Raw genomic sequence first — 19,863 nt, 5'->3', positions numbered from 1 at the left:
ATTTTGGGACCCTTTCGGCATAATTTCTTGATGGTTTGCCGGATCCATCAGGGTCATTTCGGGACCATTTTGGGATCATTTGGGGACCCTTCCGAGATCATTTCTGGATGGTTTACGGGATCCGTCCGGGATCCTGTCGGGGTCATTTTGGGACTTTTGCGGGATCATTTGGGGTCTCTTCCGGCATCATTTCTGGATGGTTTTCGGGATCCGTCCGGGATCCTGTCGGGGTCATTTTGGGACTTTTGCGGGATCATTTGGGGTCTCTTCCGGTATCATTTCTGGATGGTTTACGGGATCCGACCGGGATCCTGTCGGGGTCATTTTGGGACTTTTGCGGGATCATTTGGGGTCTCTTCCGGCATCTTTTCTGGATGGTTTACGGGATCCGTCCGGGACCCTGTCGGGGTCATTTTGGGACTTTAGCGGGATCATTTGGGGTCTCCTCCGGCATCATTTCTGGATGGTTTACGGGATCCGTCCGGGATCCTGTCGGCGTCATTTTGGGACTTTTGCGGGATCATTTGGGGTCTCTCCCGGCATCATTTCTGGATGGTTTACGGGATCCGTCCGGGATCCTGTCGGCGTCATTTTGGGACTTTTGCGGGATCATTTGGGGTCTCTTCCGGCATCATTTCTGGATGGTTTACGGGATCCGTCCGGGATGCTGTCGGGGTCATTTTGGGCCTTTTGCGGGAACATTTGGGTTCTCTTCCGGCATCATTTCTGGATGGTTTACGGCAGGCATGCTTAACCAACGAACCGATATCATTTCGTTACGATAATTAACGTTAATAAACGAAACAAAGTCATTTCGTTTCGCTTATTAACGTTAAGAACGTCAAATTAACGAAATGATTTCGTTACGTTATCTGCCATATCAAAACGAAATCAAATCGTTTATGTTGATTATTAAATTCAAACTATGCTGGCAAAGCTGATTGATGGCGGAGTCATTAAAGGTGAAAGCATTAGCCAAGCTAATTGCAACTTTTCTCATGAATTTTGATAGTACGAACATTTCTCAGAGTATTTTTGACATTACCACCAACGAATTACACAAACAAATTACATGGAGTTTGTGTGTGTATGTGCGCTCGTTGTTACCACCTTACGGCTTCACCATGGCTATAGCATTGCCAGCACAATTCAAACATAAAGTATCAAGTTTTTGTTAAGGTTTTTAACGTTAACGAAAGCTTTTAGTTTCGGTTAAAAACGAGATACAATTTATCTTGATAATTTCTTTATCGATAATATTTCGAAGTGTTTCAACGGAAACGGTGGAAATTTTTTGATAAACGATTAGCTTAACGTTAAGGTGCATCCCTGGTTTACGGGATCCGTCCGGGATCCCGTCGATGTCATTTCGGGGACTATTTCGGCATCATTTGGGGTACCTTCCGGTATCAATTCTAGACGGTTTTCGGGATCCGTCCGGGATCCTGTCGGAGTCATTTCGGAATTTTTTCTCGACTAATACAGGATCATTTGGGGACCCTATCGGCATCATTTCTGGATGGTTTTCGGGATCCGTCCGCGATCCCGTCAGGGTAATTTCGGGACTATTTCGGGATAATTTGGGGTACCTGCCGGCATCATTTCTGGATGGTTTTCGGTATCCGTCCGGGATCCCATCGGTGTCATTTCGGGATCATTTGGGGACCCTATCGGCATCATTTCTGGATGGTTTCCGGGATCCGTCCGGGATCCTGTCGGGGTAATTTTGGGACTTTTGCGGGATCATTTGGGGTCTCTTCCGGCATCATTTCTGGATGGTTTTCGGGATCCGTCCGGGATCCTGTCGGGGTCATTTTGGGACTTTTGCGGGATCATTTGGGGTCTCTTCCGGCATAATTTCTGGATGGTTTACGGGATCCGTCCGGGACCCTGTCGGGGTCATTTTGGGACTTTTGCGGGATCATTTGGGGTCTCTTCCGGCATCATTTCTGGATGGTTCACGGGATCCGTCCGGGATGCTGTCGGGGTCATTTTGGGCCTTTTGCGGGAACATTTGGGTTCTCTTCCGGCATCATTTCTGGATGGTTTACGGGATCCGTCCGGGATCCTGTCGGCGTCATTTTGGGACTTGCGGGATCATTTGGGGTCTCTCCCGGCATCATTTCTGGATGGTTTTCGGGATCCGTCCGGGATCCTGTCGGGGTCATTTGGGACTTTTGCGGGATAATTTGGGGTCTCTTCCGGCATCATTTCTGGATGGTTTACGAGATCCGTCCGGGATCCTGTCGGGGTCATTTTGGGACTTTTGCTGGATCATTTGGGGTATCTTCCGGCATCATTTCTGGATGGTTTACGGGATCCGTCCGGGACCCTGTCGGGGTCATTTTGGGACTTTAGCGGGATCATTTAGGGTCTCCTCCGGCATCATTTCTGGATGGTTTTCGGGATCCGTCCGGGATCCTGTCGGGGTCATTTTGGGACCTTTGCGTGATCATTTGGGGTCTCTTCCGGCATCATTTCTAGATGGTTTTCGGGATCCGTCCGGGATCCCGTCGATGTCATTTCGGGACTATTTCGGCATCATTTGGGGTACCTTCCGGTATCAATTCTAGATGGTTTTCGGGATCCGTCCGGGATCCCGTCGGAGTCATTTCGGAACTTTTTCTCGACTAATACAGGATCATTTGGGGACCCTTTCGGCATCATTTCTGGATAGTTTTAGGGATCCGTTCGGGATCCCGACGGGTCATATCGGGACCATTTGGGGTACCTACCGGCATCATTTCTGCATGGTTTACGGGATCCGTCCGGGACCCTGTCGGGGTCATTTTGGGACTATAGCGGGATCATTTGGGGTCTCCTCCGGCATCATTTCTGGATGGTTTCCGGATCCGTCCGGGATTCCGTCGGCGTAATTTCGGGACTATTAGGGGGTTATTTGGGGACCTTTCCGGCAGCATTTCTGGATAGTTTTAGGGATCCGTTCGGGATCCCGACGGGGTCATATCGGGACCATTTGGGGTACCTACCGGCATCATTTCTGGTTGGTTTTCGGGATCCGTCCGGGATCCCGTCGGGATCATTTCGGGGACTATTTCGGGATCATTTGGGTACCTACCTTCATCATTTCTGAATGATTTTCGGGATCCGTACGGGATCCCGTCGGGGTCATTTCAGGACTTTTTCGGGATCCGCCCGTGATCCCGGCGGGGTCATTTCGGGAGTATTTCGGGATCATTTGGGGTACCCAGATGGATAGTTTTCGGGATTCGTCCGGGATCCCGTCTGGATCATTTCAGGACTTTTTCGGGATCATTTGGGGTATCTTCCGGCCACTTTTCTAGATGGTTTTCGGTATCCGTCCGGGATACCGTCAGGGTAATTTCGGGACTATTTGGGGATAACTTGGGAACCTTTCCGGCATCATTTCTGGATAGTTTCCGGGATCCGTCGGGAATCCCGTCAGGATCATTTCGGAACTATAAGGGGATCATTTCATTTTTCATCTTTCTTTAAGGGGATCATTTCACCTTCCAGCATCATTTCTGTATACTTTTGGGGATCCGTCTGGGATGGGACGGGGTAATTTCTGGCATATTTCGGGATCATTTTGGGGTACCACCCGGCATCATTTCTGCATGATCCGGGATCCGTCCGGGATCCCATCGGGGGAATTTCGGGAATTTTTTGGGATCATTTGCGGTCCCTTCCGGCATCATTTATGGATCGTTTTCGGGATCCGTCCGAGATCCCGTCGGGTTTATTTTTTTACTTTTTCGGGAAAATATCAGGGAATTTCGAGACTGTTCTTGGATCATTTGGGGATCCTTCAGGGATAATTTCTGGATGGTTTTCGGGATCCCGTCGGGATAATTTCGGGACTTTTTCACGACTATTTCGGGGTCAGTTGCCCTTAAAGATCATTTCTGGGTGGTTTTCGGGATCCGTCCGGGATCCCGTCAGGGTTATTTCGCGCCTTTTCGGGACTATTTCGGGATCATTTTGGGACCCTTCCGGAATAATTTCTCTATGATTTTCGGGATCTGTTCGGGATCCCTTCGTAGTTTTTTCGCGCCTTTATCTGGGATAAATTGCGGACCATTTAGAGATCAATTCTGGATGGTTTTCGGTATCGGTCTGGGATCCCCTCAAGGTCATTTCGGGACTTTTTCGGGACTATTTCGGAATCATTTTGGGACCCCTCTGGCATAATTTCTGGGTGATTTTCGGGATCTGTCCGGGATCCCGACGGAGTCTTTTCGGGACTTTCCGGACTATTTCTGGATTATTTGCGGACGTTCTGGATGATTTTCGGGATCTGTCCGGGATCCCGTCGGAGTTATTTCGGGGTAATTTTGGGACCCTTCCAGGATAATTTCTTCATGATTTTCGGGATGGGTCTGAGTTTTTCGTGACTTTCGGGACTATTTCGGGATCATTTGCGGAACCTTCAGAGATCAATTCTGGATGGTTTGTGGACTTTTCCGGGATCATTTGGGGATCCCTCCAGAGTCATTTCTGGATGGTTTTCGGGATCCCGTCAGGGTCATTTCGGGTCTTTTTCGTGACTACTATTTCGGAATCATTTTGGGACTCCTCCGGGATAATTTCTGAGCGATTTTCGGGATTTGTCCGGGATCCCGTCAGAGTTTTTTCGGGACTTTTTCGGACTATATCGGGATCATTTGCGGACCGTTCAGGAATGAAATTTGGATGGTTTTCGGGATCCGTGCGGGATCCCGTCAGGGTCATTTCGGGACTTTTCGTGACTACTTCGGGATTATTTTGGGACCCTTCCGGCATCATTTCTGGATAGTTTTCGAGATTTGTCCAGGATCCCGTCGGCATCATTTCGTGACTATTTGGTGTCATTTAGGGACACTTCCGGGATCATTTTAGGTCTCTTCGAAACCGGTAATTCAGCACACATGGCCGTGGATTTACGGCAAATTATTCGTAATTAAAATTCGGTATGTTTTATCTTTTTTTTTTATTTATTTTTTTTTTTTTCGTTCTATTTTTAAATGAATCCTGTAACGAACTATTACAACTATAATTAAAATTTTTGTAATATTTTAACCCACTAAATACCCGAAAAAGCAAAACTGCTTTCATTTAAAAACTTCTTTTTGGTTTTAGCTAATTGCAGTTTCACTCCTTTGTTCTATGGGTAGTAATTCTTTCACCCCTGTCATATCAATTAATTTAACTTAGAAACAAAATGTATTTTTTTTAATTCGAAAAAAGTGTATTGTACTATTCATGTAAGCGTGCCCATCAGCTCAGTTAGTTCTTTTTTTTTACTGTATTAAAAAATAAAATACATTGACAGAAAAAATTTTTAAACAGACTACTTGATAAGCAGGCTAACGTGAATAGCACATATATTTTATTTTCTCCTTGCGGACGGGGCCGCGGGTAAAGGCTAGTATTCAATAATGCAAAATGGCCTTTATTAAAGTACTACACAATAACACTGATACTTCACAACCAATAGCTTGCTTAAATCAACCTGATTCCGCTTACTCAGCTTTTGCTCCTTTTATACTTTCTGCTGTGTCGTTCGCATACTTCTAGGCGTTTCTTCTTCTAGAATTTACTACTTGTTTACCAGCTATAAACTACAGATGCACGTTTATAGCTTCTCATATGCGCGTGTATATGTGAGTGATACTTCCACCGATGATTGCCTACTTTTGGGAGTACCTCAGATATATGCATGTATTTGTGCATATCTCTCCGTTTCTTGTATGTACATATGTGTAGACATAATGATTGAATTGTTTATGTAGATATAAGTAACTGCTTAGTATCGGCTAAGAGATGATAGTATGCCTTAGTGTTGCTAATATTCGTCACAATAGGTATAAATAAAAAACGACTCAATTTGTTAAAGGCTTGTATGTGAATTTTACTGCGTCAATTAGAGACGTGAACGGATCTATGTTGTTCCCGATATTTACCATTCTCCACAAATATTCCATCACCAGGTCCGCCATATTGGACCAATTATTGTAATTGTTTTTTGAAAAAAAAAAAAACTTTTCGGTGCTCATACCTGTGCTCCGAAAGGCAATCGTATGCCCTCCAAAAATCTGTGCGGATGATAGATCCTTCCACGACATGCTTTTTTATCAAGGGTATGAACACCTCTGCGGAACGGATGTTGTCGGGACATATTTCCAGACGTAAGTCCTCGCTATTATCCTCGGTCATCCCCAGGATCCAATATCCTTCAACTCTCCTGCCTGAAAGGAAATAATGAATATATCCCTACAAATGACAAAAGGGGGATATATTTTACCTTTATTATATTTTCGCTTTCCAAATTTTCTTTCGTCTGAACAATTTTTCCCGCACCTCCTATTTTGCTAACCGATTCCTGCCGATCAAGTTGGTAAAGAACTATAGCTTCTCGGCAATAATTGTACCAGTCGGATATGGTGGTGGGAGATAAACATGGTTCGTCATCGAAATCCTCCAGCCGAACACTAAAATGAGGCCAAAGGCGTACATTAAATAAAATATACGCTTTAAGGAGATCCTGGTTTCCTCGAACCAAGTCCCCTTAGCCCTTGAAATTCGGGATTAAGTCCTACAGGATCCCTTGCGGCACTGTAAAGATCCCAATTCGTTCAATAAACGACATTGGTGTTCGATGCGTCGGACACAACCTAGATGCTTTAATGAGGTCTTGCTGTTCAGCAAAGGATATGCACTGGTCCACAGTTCCCAGGCGTAACAGCACTTTTTTTATGTTCCGAAAGGATTTCAACTGAGACGTGGTCATTGTAGACCAATTTCGCACTACAGCAGCACGACTTGTTGACGGACCACCAAAATCTATCAAAACGGTATAAAACAATCTAAATTTATTGCAACATAAGCCGAAATAATAGATATTACCTTCATTTTTATTATTTATATTAAAATATTTACGAAAAAGGACGCAAATTAAAAAATACGATTTATTTATTTAGAAACGCAAAATATGAATTACCGTTACATAGTTGTTACATGCTATATATTTGAATTATTAAAAAAAAAGTGCCGCAGGCGAAAATTTGGAATAAAAAACCGCTTGATTTCTTATTCCAAATTTAAAATTTGTTCGTGAAATAAATATACGGAGTTGAATGAAAAAGGTCCGTTTTCCTCGTTGGTACTATTTAAAACATTTTTCATTCGTTGGTACTATTTAAAGCATCTGGTAGCACCAAGCAAGCAGAGAATTAGATAAAATGGCTGTATGCTTGTGTTCGCGGAAAGTAAACAATAAATTATGAAATTTTACAATAATACGTAAATTTAAAGAAAAGAAAATAGTTGTGGTTTTATAAACATTATAGAGTGTACTTATGTATAAAATTCTTGTCAAAGTGTTCGTATGTCAATAGAAAGTATAGTTATACCATGGTAACTTTAACAACTAATTACTAGTAAATTGTTAATAACAATTAAAAACAAGTAAGGACGGGACTGTCTTCTGCTGTGCCGAAGACTTCATACCTTTCACGAATGGGGCTGAACAATAATCTTATCCCATTCGTAATATCTAAATAATGCGCTGTATGAAATAAGAAATATATAGTGCACAGATGTATGTACATACCTAAACTATTTTAAGATAAATATAAAAAACTGGCAAAAAACCCCCTTATCTGAACGATCGGTTGTATGGGATATATATTATATATATGTAGCTCCGATCGAAATGATTTTTACAGGAAATCTTCCATGATATATGAGAATAAATATCACTAAGTTTAACGTTTTTATATTGGAAATTAAGGGAGAAATGGCTAAAAATATTTCTATCTGAACGATCGGTTGTATGGGATATATATTATATATATAGCTCCGATCGAAATGATTTTTTCATGAAATCTTCTGTGATATATTAGAATAAATATTACCAAGTTTAACGTTTTTATATTGGAAATTAAGGGAGAAATTGCCAAAATTCTTTCTATCTGAACGATCGGCTGTATGGGATATATACTATATATAACTCCGATCAAAGTGATTTTTTCAGAAAATCTTCTATGATATATTAAAATATATATCACCGAGTTTCACGTTTATACTTTCTAAATTGCGGCAGGAATGACCAAAATCGTCTTATCTGAACGATCGGTTGTATGGGAGATATATTTTATAGTGGTCCGATCCTACCGGATCCGAAAAATGTCTAATATAATACAAAAATACATCCTTGTGCCAAATTTCATTAAGATATCTCAAAATTTTGAGGGACTAGTTTGCGTTCAAACAGACAGACGGACGGACAGACGGACATGGCTATATCAACTCAGTTCGTCGCCCTGATCAATTCGGTATATTTAATGGTGGGTCTATCTTCTATATTTCTCAACATTACAAACATCGGACCAAAGTTAATATACCATTTCATGTTCATGAAAGGTATAATTACTCACTGAAACTCGTTGGGGAACTCCCTGAGAACCTATGTGCAAAATTTCAAAGGTCAAACCCCTTTGGTTTACGAATAAAACCAATTGGTCCTCTAATGTATAGCCAACCCGTTTTTTTTCTTATTATTGCATTGTCATCGGGTTCTGAACTATATTCCAAATCTCAAGCTTGTAGCTTATCGGGAAGTTACTTAAATTTTAATAACAAATTTCGTTCTCAACGGCCGTGCGCCCGGGCCGGCCTGTCAAGTCAAGCTAAACAAAACCGTTTAAAAACCAAAGGCGGCCTTAAACTGTGACTGGAAAACTGCTAAGTAGTTTAACTGCAGTTTAAATTTGACTAGAGTTTAAGGAAACTTAGTTTAAGCTTTGCTTAACCAACTACTGAAACCCCGGGCCTTAGTGCTTTTGAAAAATGTTTTATATTCGCTGCATAGAGCTGCTAGGTTAATACATATATGTAACTGCACGTGTGTCAATCAAGCAACAGCAAAACCAGTAGCGCTGCAGGCAAATCTGCCGCACATGTATTTTAAGCATACATATTTCACTCAGTTTCAAATGCGTGAATAGAGATGGAAATGGGGCAAATACCCGGAAAATTGCTTATATGTATATGGTAAAAATGGATAAATACCCAAAAGAAGAATATAAAATATGGCAAAGAAACAAATGTACCCGATGTATACTACAATGGTGGAATTCAATTCATTGCGCCACGTTTGAATCTGCAATCCAGCGTTTTCGAAAAATCTTTATTGGGTGGCAAAAATATTATTTTAGCAAACATTCAAAGTCAAAGAATAATCGGAAAAGATATCTAAATCGGAGCGTTTAATGGTAAATGACATATTTTCGGCATTAAATAACTATACTCATAACAAAAGCTTGAGGAGGAAACCCAAGGAACAGCAAGGGCAGCAATAAGTACAAATGTAATTGATTTTTTTTTTATCAAAATGAACAATTGTCATCATAAAATATGAATTTTTGTTCCAAACTTGCTTTGCGAAATATAAATGTTTGACATGCGGCTAATAATTCTCATCATACCGGAGTCATAGAATGCTCCCAATCAGAGACGTAAAGCTATAGAGAATCGCCAAAGGCGGACAGCAATAGAAATTGTCAAACTGGCGGAGTTTCGTTAGAATATCACAAAAAAGTTACTGAAAACGTTAAAAAATAGTTAAACATTTCTTTTAATGATCACTTTTCTCATTCTTTCATTTCCCATTATTTTTGAACCCATTTCGGATTCTTAAATTATGAGCGCCATGAGAATGTTCGAGAACTAGCTATGTTTGCGTAAATCTGTGTACCCTACAAACATTCTCGAAGCGCTGACAATTCGAAATTTATGTAAAATATGAGCTTCAGAAATGTGGTAACCCAGGAGTCTTCTATGACTCCAATTTGATGATATTATAAAGAATATAATATAAAAATTATAAAGAAACGAAAAAATGATTAAACTTCGGAGTAAAAGTTCAGAAAGTTTCGCTGGCAACTTATTCTAAATAAGAATTGAATTTAACTAAAATTAATTTTTAATAACGTAATTTTTTGTAGGCTTATCTGATGTTAAATTTTTTAGGTGTAAATATAACACTTTATTCCATCTTTTTGCTGTACGCTTTCGCTGACAATTTTCAGCATCTTCAGGAGCGGCTCTGTTTATTTTTTTTAATAGAAAGATAAAAAAACAACAACGGAAATAAAATAGTAAGTAACTTACAAAAATTTATATGAGCTAATCGGGGATTACTCGTATTGCTTTAAATGTATGAAAACGTATATTTCAAGCAATTTTAAATTTTATAATTTATTTAATAATTTGGGAAAATTTTAAACAACGTGACATGAGGACGGACAAGGCGACACCTGTTTCGATTATACCTTGTAAATCTCTTCAAAGCCTTTTCTCCTGGGAGTGGGAGTCGAGCCCGCACTGCCACGATAGTTGAAATGGTTACAAAGGCATTCAGCTACGTCATTCCTTAGTTGTAAATTTTTTCCCAATTGCCTTCTTTCGCATATATTATCTTCTACACATCACATACTTCGTATGTAGTTATGTGTAGAAGTTATGCATGTTTGTAAGGCGGTTTCAGAGAAACTTAGTATTGTTGCTGTTTTTGTTCTATTTATAGAACTACAACGAATTAACCAAATGTTGTATTTTTATATGAATTAATCGGGGATTGCCCGTGTTTCTTTAAATGCATGAAAACATTTATTTCAAGCAATTTTTAATTTTATAATTTATTTAATAATTTGGGAAAAATTTACACAACGTGACATCAGGACGGACAAGGCGACAGCTGTTTCGGCTATACCTTGTAAATCTCTTCAAAGCGTTTTCTCCTGGGAGTGGGAGTCGAACCCGCACTCCTACGATAGTTGAAATGGTTACAAACGCATTCAGCTACGTCATGTCTTAGTTGTTGTAAAGGTTTTCCCAATTGCCTTCGTTCGCATATATTATCTTCTACACATCACATACTTCGTATGTAGTTACGTGTTGAAGTTATGTATTTATTTAAATAAATTTATGTTATTAAAAACTTAAAAGTGATCAAAAGGATTCTAAAATTAATTTCATTCTATCAAAAGGATAATTTCATCGGAGTTGTATAGCGCAAGCCTTGAATATATTTCTTTGACCACTTATTTGTGCTTATGAGTACATTTCTGTAGGTTTTCATTAACTTAGTTATTTATCATGGGGTTTGCTTCCTCATCCTTAATGTTGCTGCCCACCTTTAAGTTTCTTCCGAAATTCGTCTACATAGTAGCAGGATCTTTTTGGTATTTCCCCCTCATAGACCAATTTGCGTATGTATATTTTGTAATACATGCGATCACAATCTGAAGGGGTTTTCTTTTCTGAAAAAAATTTTACCCTCATGTTGCAATTTTGGATTTAAACTAAGTCACCTGACGCTATGCCAAATTTCTCTATATGTAGGTAATGGTACCCCTTTCATTATTCAGTGGAAAATATTTTGTGAAAGGAACACACAATCGCAGGAGAGAGCTGAGAAGAACTAATAGGGCGACATTATTTTCAGAAAAGAAAACGACATTAGTAGTGGACATAATTAAAAAACAAATGGTTTACAAAGGGTCTTGTAGTCTATAAAACATATTTAGTTTTCCCTTTTTCAGCCCAAATATCTAAGAAATCAAATCGTACAACAATTTCAACCGTTATCTTATTTTAAAAAGATAAACAAATATTTAGCAAAACTGGAGCGAATTGTGCGCGTTTAGTTAGTAGTGTTAGTAGTGTAACTCGTTCTAAGTAAAATTTTGTCATAACTTTTATATAATGGTTTTATTTTTTTTTTACATTGGTCGTTTTTTTCTATATTAGCAACTTTCATATACATACAACATACATACATATATACTTCAACTTGAATTAATATTGTAACGAATTTACTTGCAAGTCCTTTTATTTGCAACCCTCTGCTAAGTTCGTATCGCTAAACTGTTGAATAAATAACTCCAATATTGAATAATTGAAAAATGGCCTTTATTACAGTACTTCACAATAACACTTATACTTTGCAACGAATAGCAAGCTTAATAACCAAACTGATTGATAGCTCAAATGAAACTCTACTATTCAAAATAATTCTGCTATAGCTCGTTAGATAGCGCTTAATCGAAATCTCAAATCAAACTGAATTACAGCGCCTGTACATCTGTTGCCTTTTATCCCTTTTGGTTTCCTCGTTCGCATTTTTCCAGAATGTACTAGCATTGCCCATGAGCTCTCAAACTTCTTAGCTGTAACTAAAATTGCACAATTTTATACATCTTTTAGGCGCTTCCAGAATCTACTAGTCCAGTAGCTCTCAAACTTCTCAGATATATGCATGTGTTTGCGCATTGACTCTCCGCTTCTCGTATTCGTACATGGTACATATGTGTAGACGCAATTATTTATTCGTTTATGTAGATACATAAAGATTGAATTATTGATGTGAATGTTTGTAGTTTACAGTCTCTCGCGCGCACATAGGCGTATAAGTAAATGCATCTGTGTGTGACATCTCTCTGGGCTGCCTTATATATGTGTATACTTGATTTGATTATTAACGTAAATACTGCTTGGCATGGCCTTAGCATCGCCTTAGTGATGGGATAACTTAGTGATGCTAATATCCGTGACACTGCCCTCCACCTAAGTCTGATCGTCCCGATCAGACAAATCTCTCGATCTAAACGTTGCCAGCCTTTCCAAATGAACCACTTTCATTTTGGTTCGTGGTTTACCGATGGTTTGTATGCGGTACACTACATCGTTGATCCGTTTTACAACTTTGTATGGGCCTTCCCAATTACACTGCAATTTCGGTGACAAACCTTTTTTACGTGGTTGGTTGTATAACAGCACCAAATCTCCTTCCTGAAAACCTTCTGAATTAATTGCTTTATCATATCTGGCTTTCATCTTGTCACTCATAATCTTTGTTCGTTGCCTTATCAGATCATGTATTTCTCTTAGCTCTTCTTCCAAATCACTAGTGGATTTCCTGACATTTCTCTCCGCATTGGCATCTATCCCAAACTTCAAATCAGCTGGCAGTCTAAGGTCATTGCCAAAAATTACTTTTGCAGGGGTTTCGCCCGTTGTCTCATCCACTGCTGATCGGTAAGCCATCAAGAATAATGGTATGCGGGTATCCCATTCTTTATGGTACTTGTCTACTACTTGCCTTAAGTGCTCCTCCAATGTTCTATTGAATCGTTCTACCATACCATGGGATTGAGGATGCAATGCAGTTGTCCGTGTTTTTCGAATGCCCAATGACTTACACATTTCCTGGAACACAGCTGATTCGAAATTCCTGCCTTGGTCAGAATGTAACTCCATTGGTACACCATACCTTGCAACCCATTCGTTTTTAACCACTTCTGCTACTGTTTCTGCTTCTTGGTTTGGGATTGGGTATACCTCTGGCCATTTACTGAAATAATCCATAACCACCAGTACGTATTTGTTTCCGCGGTTGCTAGTAGGAAATGGACCTGCGACATCCATGGCGATCCTTTCAAATGGCGCACCTGAGTTATATTGCTTCATCTGGCCATGACTTCGTGTTCTGGGCCCTTTCGCTCTGCTGCAAACCTCGCAGTTCGCAATCCACTCAGTGACCGACTGACGGCAACCAATCCAATAGAATCTCTGTTTAATCTTCTCGGGCGTCTTCGTGATTCCAAGATGACCTCCGCTTGGACCATTATGCAGCTCGCTGAGCACGTCAGGAATCCTCTTTCTGGGAACAACTATCAGTTTATTCTTGTATTTACCATCCTCACTCTCCCATACTCGATGAAGGCAACCGGATATCAATTCTAAACTGTTCCACTGTGCCCAATATGACTTCGCAATGGGACTCTCTGCTGACATCTCTTCTCTGTTTGGTCTTTCATTTCGTTCGAGCCCTTGCATAACACGTGACAGATCTGCATCTTCTAGCTGGCACTTTCTTAGCTGTTCCTTGTCCCATTCATCTGTACATGTTATATTCATTAGCCGGACATCTATAATTTCTTCTTTAGCCTCGGCTTTTGAACAGTGCTTGCATTCCAAACTACATGGTCTTCGTGACATTGCATCAGCATTTCCATGGGTACTACCTTTTCGATGCTCAATGGTAAAGTCGTAGCTTTGTAGTCGCTCGATCCACCGTGCCAATTGTCCTTCCGGATTACGGAACTGCAGAAGCCATTTCAACGCTGCGTGATCTGTCCTGACACGGAATCGCCTGCCGTAGAGGTATTTGTGAAAATGTTTAATGCACTCTACCAATGCCAACAGCTCTCTCCGCGTAACACAGTAGTTCCTCTCTAGTTTTCCAATCGAACGGCTGTAATATGCAACTACCTTCTCCTGTCCATCGACCAGTTGTGATAAAACGCCTCCTATAGCATATCCACTCGCATCTGTATCTAGAATAAATGTTGCTCCTGGAATCGGATATGCTAACATTGGGGCAGTGCACAAACGCTCCTTCAATGTTTGGAAAGCCACTTCTCGCTCCTTCTTCCATTCAAAAGCTTTGTTTTTTCTTGTAAGCTCATGGAGGCTATGGGCTACGCTGGAAAAATTTGGTACAAATCGGCGGTAATATGTGCACAGCCCAAGAAAACTTCTCAATTCATGTAGGTTCTGTGGTCTTGGCCAATCCTTTACAGCCTCTATTTTTTCGTTCGCAGTGCAGATGCCCTCTGTCGTTACCTTGTGACCCAAATAATTGACTTCCTTTTTAAACAGCGCACACTTTTTGGGACTTAACTTCAGACCAGCGCCAGCTATTCTCTGGAAAACTTCCTCCAAGTTCTTAAGATGTTCATCAAAGTTCTTGCCCAATACGATGATGTCGTCCAGGTACACCAAGCATGTTTTCCAATGTAGTCCTTTCAGTACCTAGTCCATGAGTCTCTCAAAAGTAGCTGGTGCATTACAAAGTCCAAAAGGCATCACTGTAAATTGCCAAAGACCATCACCGACACTGAAGGCTGTTTTCTCTTTATCTTCCTCCTTCACCTCCACTTGCCAGTAGCCGCTTTTCAAGTCCAGTGTGGAAAACCATTTCGTACCAGATAGCGAGTCCAGAGTGTCGTCAATTCTTGGCAATGGGTAGCTATCCTTTTTCGTTACGTCATTCAACTTCCGGTAGTCCACGCAAAACCTCATTTTTCCATCCTTCTTTTTTACAAGTACTACCGGTGAGCTCCATGGACTAGCTGATGGTTCGATGACGCCGCTGTCGCTCATTTCTTGAATGATTTGACTCACAACTTCCCGCTTCGCCAGTGGAACACTACGTAGAGCTTGACGGATCGGCCTCGCATCTCCAGTGTCAATTTGGTGTTTCACAACGTTGGTGCGGCCTGGTTTAGAATCATCCTGGTCAAATATGTTCGCGTACTTTAGGAGTAGTTGTTTTGCCTTACTCTGATATGCTTCCTCTAGCCCCTGCATCCATGCCGTGATGTCATTTGAAAGATCAGTATTACTAGCTGAAACGTGTTCCTGGAGCTGTTCACAGTTAATAACTAATTCAGCCTCTTGGCATCTTCCCAAAATAGCTCCTTTAGTCAGTTTGAGTGGTGACTTGAACTCATTGAGTACTCTTACCGGAATACGTCCATCTTGTTTTGTCATAGCCAGGGTTTTTCCTACAAGTATGTTTAGTGCTGATTTGTTTGCTGCTTCGACAACCCACAATTTGTTTGTCCCACAATCTCCATCAACCTTTGCCCAGATGACTGCTTCGGATTTTGGTGGTATTTGCTGACTCTCTTCCACCAGCACTCGTTTACTGCTGTAGCCTCTCTCGTAGCCGAAATTAAGTGGTACATCCATGTTTTTATATCGCATCGTCTTGATTTGCATGTCGATCTTGATGCCCTGGTCGATTAAGAAGTCCACTCCAATTATGAATCCATCAACAATTTCTGCCACCATAAAATTGTGTACTATCGTGACGTTCCCAATTCCGACTTCACATTCTACTTCTCCAATTACCTGGGTGTCCTCTCCCGTGGCTGTACGTAATCTTGCTCCAAGCAATGGTCTTATCTTTTTGTTGACTAAATCCGCTCGAAAGATGGAATGAGATGCACCCGTATCTACAGTCAGTAACCGTTCCTTTCCGTCAACATGTCCTCCAACAGTAAGATTGCTCGATCTTCTTCCAATCTGCGAGATAGAGATTATGGGGCTTTCAATTGCGGGAGCCAGCTGTCGCCCCTTGCGGCTGACTCGATTTAGTTTAACGATTGTGTGGTCTTGGATATTTGCTCATCACCTTCTGCTCTGCGTTTACGACCACCCACATTGTTGGAGCTATTGGGACCGCTGCTGCAATGTCGTGCAATATGACCTGGGTTGCCGCACTTGAAACATTTAATAACTCCGGCATTTTTCTGTTGTGATCCCTTCAGTGCTTCCAAAATAGTGTATACCCAATCTGGTCTTTCCACTTCCACACGATGAGCTTTGTATGCTGGTTTACTCAATAGTGAGGCCGTTTCCTGGGTCAATGCATGTGATACCGTTTCAGCAAATGTCAGCTTTGGGTTTGCGTATGTAGCTCGCTTCGTTTCCACGTCCCGTATGCCATTTATGAAACTCTGGATTTTTACCCTTTCAGTGTATTCCACGGGTGCGTCCGCATTTGCAAGATGAGCCAATCTTTCAATATCTGAAGCAAACTCCTGCAATGTCTCATTTGCTTTTTGGTAGCGGTTTTGCAACTCAATTTGGAATATCTGTTTCCTATGCTCGCTTCCGTAACGTCTCTCTAAAGCGTTCATCAATGTTTCGTAGTTGTTCCGCTCGTACTCTGGGATGGTCTGTAAGATTTCCGCAGCTGGTCCTTTTAAAGCTACGAACAATGCAGCAACTTTATCTTCCGCATTCCAGTTGTTCACTGCTGCGGTCTTCTCAAACTGTAGCTTGAAGACTTGGAAAGGAACAGAACCGTCAAAAGATGGGGTTTTTACCTTCGTATTACTCGCTGAAGCAGCCGGCCGATTAAGTTGCAATTCCTGTATACGACCTCTCAACGCATCCACCTCTGCCTCGAATTTTTCTTCAAACTGCATTATTTTTTCGTCCATGCGCGCTTCGAGTTTTGATGATATACGCGACTCTTGTGCTTCTAGTTGTACTGTTATGCGTGTCTCTTGTTCTTTCAGTTGGGTTGCCATATATGTCTTTTGTTCTTCCAGCTGTGATGACATATTTGTGGATATTTGTGATGACATTTCTGTTATACCTGCCTCTTGTGCTTCAATCTTCGCTGTTATACGGTTCTCCTGCGATTCCAGCTGAGTTTCCATCTTGTAATCTGTGTCGACATTTCTGAAAAGCGTGCCTCCTGTATTTCCAATTGTGATGACATGATGGTAGATATTTGTGATGACATTTCGGACATTTGTGCCGATATTGCAGCCAATATCATGTTCAGGTCTGTGTTCGCCATTGTCTGTGGTGTTTCATTTTTCTCTTCAATTTTTGTTGTTGTCTCGTCCTCATCAGGATAAAATACATACTCGTCCACATCAATTCCTTCTGCTTCCATTGCCTCTCGTAGCCGTGCCTGAAGTTCGAGTTTAACGCCGCTTGTATTCAATCCACGGCTCTCCAACTCCTTTTTTAGTTGCTGGATCTTTAATTCACTAACTCTGCCATGTCCTTGTTGACCTCTGGAATTTATTCAACAATTCCTCTTCTGACACCAATTGTAACGAATTTACTTGCAAGTCCTTTTATTTGCAACCCTCTGCTAAGTTCGTATCGCTAAACTGTTGAATAAATAACTCCAATATTGAATAATTGAAAAATGGTCTTTAATACAGTACTTCACAATAACACTTATACTTTGCAACGAATAGCAAGCTTAATAACCAAACTGATTGATAGCTCAAATGAAACTCTACTATTCAAAATAATTCTGCTATAGCTAGTTAGATAGCGCTTAATGGAAATCTCAAATCAAACTGAATTACAGCGCCTGTACATCTGTTGCCTTTTATACCCTTTGGTTTCCTCGTTCACATTTTTCCAGAATGTACTAGCATTGTTGATGAGCTCTCAAACTTCTTAGCTATAACTAAAATTGCACAATTTTATACATCTTTTAGGCGCTTCCAGAATCTACTAGTCCAGTAGCTCTCAAACTTCTCAGATATATGCATGTGTTTGCGCATTGACTCTCCGCTGCTCGTATTCGTACATGGTTCATATGTGTAGACGCAATTATTTATTCGTTTATGTAGATACATAAAGATTGAATTATTGATGTGAATGTTTGTAGTTTACAGTCTCTCGCGCGCACATAGGCGTATAAGTAAATGCATCTGTGTGTGACATCTCTCTGGGCTGCCTTATATATGTGTATACTTGATTTGATTATTAACGTAAATACTGCTTGGCATGGCCTTAGCATCGCCTTAGTGATGGGATAACTTAATGATGCTAATATCCGTGACAATATTTTATTGCAGTTAGTCTTTAGAATTACAACGCAGCGGGCATTGAGTCAACATGTTTTTGGCATCTTTCAACCAAAATCGACTGCCATGCGTTTCTACAGTTTCCCATAGTTGCGTATCCGATGTTGGCTTCCGTTGGGCTGCTGCCTCCTTGACATCAGCCCACAAATTTTCAATAGGGTTTATGTCTTGTGACTGGCGGCCATTTCATTACGTTTATCTGACTTTCTTCAAACCATATTTTTGCTACTTTGATTATATATTTCGGGTCGTTGTTTTGCTGGGACGTCCAAATAATTGGCATTTCGTCTCTGACATATGTACATTAGGCATTGACTATATCAACGTAAAATCATAATTTCCCTAACCAAATGAATGGGTCCCACGCCTAACCAAAACAATAATACTGGAACCTCCATGCTTTACGTATTTTGTTGTATACTTCGGATGGTATTCGGTATTAGGTGGCCGTCTTACAATCTTCGACGCGTCCCACCATAAAATGTTGCGTCATTTGGCCGAAGGCAAAGCGAAGTCTCTTTTGTACATGCGTTTTAGTCAAATAATGGCATTATAGAAATCAAAATTAGAAGCACATCTATTCCTGTTTAAGAGTCATATAAGAGGCAAATTATAAGCTGCTTATAAGCCTGCTATTATACAAATCGGAGTCATATTTGAGCTCATTTGAAATCAGGCTTATATCGGACGACTAGCAAAATAAACTCCCAAATGAGCTTATAATGACCGGAAAAGATCCAAAATTTGAACTCCTTTAGGATTAATTTTGGAATCCTAATGTTTACTGGGTAGTTTGTTTAAATCAAAACAAATTTTTTTTTTAATCAAATGAATTCAATTCATTTCATTTAAAATATCAAAAAAAAGACACAAAAAATCAATATTCCGGATATTTTCCTGGTATTTACTCATAAAATGGTAAATAACGGGTACACTCCCATCTCTAGGCCTGAAAGAACCCTTTTTCATAGATGTCACATATCCGCTGGACGTATTAGTTATTAGGATTATATGGCGTAAAAGCCATGCCTACTCACTTCTAACAACTGTTTCTGCTTATATGAATAATTTTAAGTAATTGGAAGTATTTAAAATAGTTGATCAGGAATTGAAAATGTTGTACTCATTACCAAGTACCAGTAAAAGGTAATTGTACTTGATAATCAAAATTTTAAATATGTGTTACTGACCAATTACCACTAAGTATATTCATTACTGCACAGCTCTTATTGAATCAATTCATGCAGAGTTATAGTTCCCAATCATCCGGAAACTTTCGTTGTATAAAAGTTGTGGACGAATAATTTGTTTATTTTGAAAATGTTGTTCTTGTAGTGATAAAGGCATTTCCCGAAGGTTTTTGTGGAGTCAACAACAAGCACCATTAAGGTGCGATTTAATATGACCGCGTCAAACCTTCTAG

The 19,863-nt window shown here is 40.4% G+C and overlaps 1 protein-coding gene and 1 pseudogene across 1 annotated transcript in view; one reads left to right on the top strand and one right to left on the bottom strand.

Annotated features, from left to right (window-relative positions):
* Unr (cold shock domain-containing Unr) overlaps positions 1-19,863 on the top strand; it is a 181,298-nt gene that overhangs the window by 88,263 nt on the left and 73,172 nt on the right. The window lies entirely within an intron of this gene.
* Positions 5,971-18,933, bottom strand: LOC137252895 (uncharacterized; annotated as a pseudogene).

Source organism: Eurosta solidaginis, chromosome 5, assembly GCF_040869045.1.
Source record: "Eurosta solidaginis isolate ZX-2024a chromosome 5, ASM4086904v1, whole genome shotgun sequence".
Lineage (NCBI taxonomy): Eukaryota > Metazoa > Arthropoda > Insecta > Diptera > Tephritidae > Eurosta > Eurosta solidaginis.
This window is presented reverse-complemented; position numbering and strand designations above follow the sequence as displayed.